Here is a 7354-nt window from a genome sequence, read left to right on the forward strand (position 1 = left end):
ATGGGAACTCCTGACATTTCTTAAATAGAACCGTCCGGGAGACAGACTCAGGAGGAGGAAGTGAGATTAGACTTAAGATGCATCGGCATTTGTTGGTGAAAGAAGCAGAGGGAACAGACAGCACCAACAGGGGAGAGCTGCTCATGAGTAGAGAAGGCTGAAGCCCCAGACTTTGAACGAGAGTAGCATTAAAGGCTTGAGCAGGGAGTTCCCTCTTGGCTCAGTGGGTTAAGAACCTGGTGTTGTCACTGCTCTGATTCTGGTTATAGCAGTTTCGATCCCTGGCCCTGGAACTTCCGCATGCTGAGGGTGCTGCCAAAAAAAAAAAAAAAAAAAAGTAAAAGCCTGGGAAGAAGAAAGGGTACCTAGGAAGGAGACCCCAGAATCAGAAGGGAAATAAGTAGGGAGAGGGGGGCCCAGAAATCAATCTTAGAGTTGCCTCTGCAGCATGTGGACACAGTTCCTTTTACTCTTTCTTCTTTTATTCAGGCACTTCTATAATCCTAATTTTTTCTTAAATTAAATCTTTATTTACAGGAGTTCCCATTGTGGCTCAGGAGTAACCAACCCAACTAGGATCCATGAGGATGTGGGTTTGATCCCTGGCCTCGCTCAGTGGGTTAAGGATCTGGTGTCGCCGAGAGCTGTGGTGAGGTCGCAGATGTGGCTCAGATTGGACCCCTAGCCTGGGGACCTCCATATGCCGCAGGTGCCCTAAAAAAAAAATCTTTTAGTTGCAGAAGTAATATATGTTCATAGTAACAAGTCAGACAAAACAGAACAGTAGGAGGGAACCATCAGAAACAATCCTGGGAGTTCCCATCGTGGCACAGTGGTTAATGAATCTGACTGGGAACCATGAGGTTGCCAGGATTCAGTCCTGGCCTCGCTCAGTGGGTTAAGGATCTGGTGTTGCCCTGAGCTGTGGTGTAGGTCGCAGACGAGGCTCGGATCCCGCATTGCTGTGGCTCTGGTGTAGGCCGGTGGCCACAGCTCTGATTGGACCCCTAGACTGGGAACCTCCATATGCTGCGGGAGCAGCCCTAGAAAAGGCAAAAAGACACACACACACACACACAAAAAAAAAACAATCCTCCTAAATCTTCTCTGTGTCTCTACCCCAAACTCAGGGCCACACACACACACACACACATTGCAGGCTCACACATCACTCACATTCATTCAGACTCATCACACACATATATGCACACACATAAGTGCACACACACAGAGGGTTTGGTATTTTTGTTTGTTTTATTTATTTATTTATTTGTTTGTTTTTTTCCACTTCTAAGGCTGTTTCTGTGGCATATGGAAGTTCCCAGGCTAGGGGTCGAATCGGAGCTGTAGCCCCTGGCCTATGCCAGGGCCACAGCAACACTGGATCCAAGCCACATCTGCCACCTACACCACAGTTCACAGCAACGCCAGATCCTTAACCCACTGAGGAAGGCCAGGGATCGAACCCGAAACCTCATGGTTCCTAGTCGGATTTGTTAACCACTGAGCCACAACGGGAACTCCTTTGTTTGTTTTATATTTCACACAAATGGGAAACTATACTTATTACTCAGAAAATTTTTTTTCATATAATATATCATAGAGAGATATATTTCATTCTCTCGTTGCTTGCTGTTTAATGATCTCTAGTTTAGCTATGCCAATGTTTTTTCATTTTCCAATATTCTTGAGATCATACTCTATATTATAAACCTCTTTTTTCACTTCATTTTAAATCAATTCCCCATGTCATTAAATACACTTTGTAAACATAGTGTCAATGACTACATCATATTCTAGAGTATGAGTATATCATAATTTACTTAACCATAATTTAGTTTCTGCCAATTTGGGGCTATTAAAAATAATACCACAATGAACATTATAGGGCATTAAGCTATGTCCGTATTTCTGGTTATTTTCTTTAGGATATGAGCACTTTTAGAGTCTTTGTCCACACTGCCAAATTGCTTTTTCCAGAAAGACAATAGCAAGCTCTGCTCCCACCAGCAAAGACTAAGAGTCTGCCCACATCTTTTCTTAAATGTTGATTCATTTGTGAGACAATAGTGGCATTTTATCACTTTACTTTGCATTTTTTTTAAAGTGATGTGATTTTATTTTATTTAGTTATTTATTTTGTTTGTTTTCTTTTTAGGGCTGTACCCACGGATTATGGAAGTTCCCAGGCAATGGTCAAATCAGAGCAGCAGTTGCCGACCTACGCCACAGCCACAGCAATGCCAGATCCTTAGCCCACGGAGCGGGGCCAGGGATTGAACCTGCATCCTCAAGGATACTAGTCAGGTTCTTCACCTGCTAAGCCACAGCGGGAACTCCTACTTCGCATTTTCGATTATTAGTGAGGTTAGTCTTGTGCAGGTGAATTATCCACTTGTCATTCTTTTCTTAAGAATGATCCCGGGCACCTACTGACTTCATTTTCCAAGTCAGCCTCAGGCCCAGCCCTGCCCTGTCCCTGAGCCCTCCTGTCCCTGGCCCTGGGCTCCGAGATGCCCCTCCCTCTCCTGGTTCTATGTGGCTCGCTTTCCGCTCAGGAGCCTTTTCCTTTCTCTCCACCGCCTCATAGCTGGTCGCTCTCCCAGCATCTGTGCCTGCCGATGCTGCTTGCTCTGCCTCCCTGCAACCCCTGCCCCTGGAGCACCAAGCACAAGCCTCAAATTCTCATGCAGGCGGCCAGCGATCACCTTCGGCCTGGGGTCAAGGGCTGACCTCGGGCTGACACGGCAGGGCCCTTCCTGCCCAATGCGGAGCCCAGATACCTGGGGGGGCCACAGCGGGGCTGGGGGCAGGGAGGGCTAAGCTGCCAGGACTTGGCACAATCTTGCCTCGTCTTTCCCTTTACCCATTTCCCTCCTCTGCCCGTGATTTCAACTCAGGCTTTAATTTCCCCAAATGATACAAAATTTGGTGGTTTGGGGTTTCGGCAGGAGGCTTCCTGTGATCCTCAGAGCACGGGGGCCTGTTTGCTCTTGTTAGGGAAGGGGGGCTCTGGACGCTCCGCAGGCCCCATCGGGCGGAGGTAATAAGCGGGGGCTGTTTGAGCGGCAGCGTGTAAACCTGCTCCTTCTTAGTGAGACTTCGCAGAAATCCCACTGGAGATTTTTCGGCCCCTGCCCTGTCTCCTTTCCTTCATCATGATAAATGGCTGAAAAGAAAACTATCTCATCTCGGAGCTGCTCGCTTTTTTCGGACTCTTTCTTCCAGGCGAGAAGGAAGAGCACGGTCACATAAAACAGAGTCCTTCATCGCCTGCTTCTCAGGAGACGGTTCTTTCCCTTTTCATCCGGGCCTGTTTCTGATCTGTGATGGGCTCGCACTGAAAGCTCCAGCGGGCCCCCTCTAATCAGCTGCGACAGACGCGGCCGTTGCGCGGGTTGCCCGTCGAAATTGAATTGATTACCCGGCCCCTTTGCCATTTTGTTCTGCACGCAATTGCTTAATAGCTGTCACCTTGGCTTTCAGTCGCAGCCGGCTTCGGGCTGACTGGTTCCCATTACTCGGGATGGCCAGTGCAAGTTCATCACCTTTACAGGATGTCCCTGATTGATTCCGTATGCCTTGGAGACCTGTAATATATTTGCATAGGAGGGAGGAGGGTGGCGTTGGGGGACCACAGAGAACTCGCTGGGCCTGAGAGCTGCCAGGTTTGGCTGGGGGACTCGGCCGTGTTTGAATCATGACCAGGGCTTCTGGTCAGGAGCCTGGCCTCTGCTGACATAGCTGCTAATGAATTTGTAAATTTTTTAAAAATACAAAACAACCCAGCCGGTCCTCAACCTCGGGCTGTCGCCACCTGCCGCCCGCAGGGAGGGGGCGGCCCACGGAACCGGAGCTTTTCCGGCCTGCGTTTGTGCTGGGCTTTGAAATAAGGCTCCTTCCCCACGCGCCCCCTCCCCTGCCCGCTAAGCAGGAGAACCGGGGCTTGGAGGGAACATCTTTCAAGTGAAATCCTTTGCGCTGGGAACTACTTCAATTAGACAGCAGGGGGAATGTTAACATGCCCTCCGGCCTTTTAAGTGGGTTTTAATTTTATGTTGTAAGATAAGACACTGCAAGGCTGGGGCTGCTACTCCTCCCGCAGGCTCCATTAGTGGGGAGAGGCCAGGCCTCTTGACCCCCTGAGGCCCAGCGGAGGCTGGAAGTTGGTTTGGTTTTTTAACAATTTGTCAGTCTGACCTAGCTCCCCGTTCCATCCTCGCTTTTGTTATCCAGGCTCTTCTGCTCTTGGAGGGCAGTTGGGTGGCTGAGCTGAGGCTGAGAGCCTCGTCCAGCTTCGCCCCCCCCCCCACCTCCCCCATGGCTGGGCCTTGGGCTGAGAGCAGAGCCCCGGGGACTGCCTGCCTATGGCTCACAGTTGCACGTTCAACGTTGTTTTTTTTTTTTATTTCCCTTCCCAGGCAGGGCACGGCAGCAGCAGACACTTTTCATGTGGCAGGTTTCTGGCTCGATGATGTATGACCTGTTGGCGCTACTGAATGGTGCCCTTTGTTCCAGGGTATCCCATGTGCCCCCTTTTTATTGACTTGTTGATTCAGAGGGGCAGGAAAGTTCCACAAATCCCACTGCAGGCCCTGTTGTAGCTGTGCCCAGGTGGGGAAGCTGGTAGGAAGCTGCGGCTGCCTGAAGACAAAATCCCTCTTACGAAGCAGCTTTCTTTACCTCGAACTCAGGCAGCTGTGTGTCTGGAGGGAGCCTGGGAACACATACCTAGCTCCCAAACCTCTGCCTGCGGTTCTAGAAGGTGTATGGAGCATCCCCAAATGCCGTCTTCACCCAGAAAGAAACGATCAGAGCAGGTGTGAGTTAGGAAGAGCCCCCACTGCCCTGTCCCCTGAGCCAAGCTTGGTTCAGTTTTTCTCCGACAAGCCCAAGGTGGGAGCCCACAGCAAAGGGGAGCAGGAGCTTGGCCTTCTGCAGGGTGGGGTCCAGCCGGAGAGAGCAACACTAAGGCCACAAGGGGAGGACTCGGGGCAAACAGGAGATTAGGTTGTCTCTTTCCCCAGCAGGAAGTCTCTTCTTAATCCTGGACAAGGATTTAAAGGGCAGGCCCTGGAGTTTCTGTCGCGGCTCAGCGGTGAACGAACCCAACGAACAGATCCATGAGCGTGCGGGTTCCATCCCTGGCCTCGCTCACTGGGTTGGGGATCCGGCGTTGCCATGAGCTGTGGTGTAGGTCAAAGATGTGGCTTGGATCCTGAGTTGCTGTGGCTGTGGTGTAGGCTGGCATCTGCAGTTCTGATTTGACCCCTAGCCTGGGAACCTCCACATGCCGCAGGTGTGGCCCTACAAAGACAAAAAATAAATTAATTAATTACAACGAAGGGCACACCTTACCCGTGCCTTCTCTTCTCCTGGCTCCCTCCTGGAGACAGTGGATGTCAGTGAGCAACTTTGGCAAAGGAGCCACGAGGGGCGAGGGTTAAGAGGCAAGAGGCTGTGAGGAGGGAGACCCCAAGCGCCTTCTGACACACCAGCTTCTCATCTGGTAGGGTGAACCTGGGCTGGATTTTGTCCCCATTTTTCCCACCCCATCTTGAGCTTGAACCTCAGGGATCTGGCAGAGGGGTGGCCTGTGCTAGCCCTTGAGTCCTCCTTGGGGGGTGCAGGTGGCTGACGGAATCACGCGTCTGACTGCTCCAGGAAGCCCAGTGACCCTGAGCCGCTGCAGTGACAGTGCTGGAGCCTTACCCTGCTGGGCCACAAGGGAACTCTTGCAGGTCCTTCTCTGAAGCAGCTGCACAAATCCCGTCCAGAACTCCCCACTTGTGAGCCCCACCTCCCCCAAAGCGCCAGGTTGTGTGGTGACTACTAAAAGGTGACAGATTCTTGCCTACTGCCTGCCCTGCCCTTCCAGGGTCTTCATGGGCCCTGGAATCCAGACCTATCGTCTGAGGAGTGGCACGAAATCAAAGGGCTCCAGTGGCCTAAATTCCTTCACTCTAATCTCATCGGAGGCTCCATGTACAAATATTCAGAGGCACTAAGGGCTCCGCCTGGCCTCTGAGAGCATATACAAGCTGAGCCAAGAAATGACAAGTCAGGAGTAAAGAGGATCCACACACTTCACAGTTGTAAAATGGCTTTATGTTCCGATATGTAAAATAAAATGTCCATGCTATATAACAAAACACTTGACGTTCCGTATCCCATTAGGCTAATGTGTCTTCTAATATAGTGTATCTGTAGTGTGTGTGTGTGTGTGTGTGTGTGTTTATATATATATTTATTTATTTATATGTTTTATCTAAACCATTCTTCGTTTTTAACATCAAACATGTAATAAAAAATTTAAATAGATGTCTTTCCAGGTACCCTCTCCAACGTTCATTTCATTAAGTTTTTTCATTTGTAAAAAAGCAAAGCTGAATTTGACATGTGGCCTGCATTTGTGAGATATATATATTTATATATTTTATTTATTTATTTATTTATATAATATATAAATAGCTATTCGGCATGCAAAGAGTTTAGTGATTTCCCAAATTTGATTACAGCGTTCATGCCAGCCACCCGGATGGCCTGGTGACATTCGCTGCTAAAGAGTTGGGCTGGGGACTACTGTGAGATCCACCTCCCTGGAGGAGAATTATCCTTGCTCCTCTGAGCTCACTGGCTGAATTTACTGGAAGGAATGAAGGTTTTCTCAATGCTCACTTTTATTTCTGTTGGGCTTCCTTGCTCCAGAGGCGAGGATTTTCTGGGAGCAGAACAGGCTCTTGGAGATGCAAGGCAGCAGCTCCAATGCGGTCTCCTGGAGGCCTTGCCAGGTAAACTGTGCTTCCGAATGGCCAGCTGTGGGCTGCAATGGTGCCTGAGAGGCCGAGTCTAGCACACCAGAGAGAGTGGGAGACTTTATATGGGGGTCGAGGGGGGAAGGGCTTTGTACTTTATAAGAAAACGGAATGATGCCAGAGATGCTATTGGTTGCATTTTTCCCTCCTCTTGAAGGAAAAAAAAACATTGTTTTAATACCCATCGGGGTGGCACTGAGCCCATGACTTTCTCTAAAATTCCTCCCTGCGACCTAGAGCTCCAGGGATGGATGTCCAGGCCACGACTGAGCAGTCTGCGCTCCTCTCACAGCGCGCTTTGTGGCTGAGCTGAGCGCACCTCTCGGCTCATCTCACAGTATCTCCAGAAGCCAAAGGAGTGGGGCCTCCTGCTCCCAAAACAAGATACTCAGCTCCCTGTGCAGCGAGAAGGCCAGGACTCTACGATGTGCAGAGAGCCCTCCCACCCCAGTGACCAGAAACTTCCCCGGAATGTGCCTGCGAGAGAGACCTCACCACTTGGCCCCTGAGTAAATCAAAGATATTATTTAAAAAAAAAA

Source organism: Sus scrofa, chromosome 12 (assembly GCF_000003025.6).
Source record: "Sus scrofa isolate TJ Tabasco breed Duroc chromosome 12, Sscrofa11.1, whole genome shotgun sequence".
Lineage (NCBI taxonomy): Eukaryota > Metazoa > Chordata > Mammalia > Artiodactyla > Suidae > Sus > Sus scrofa.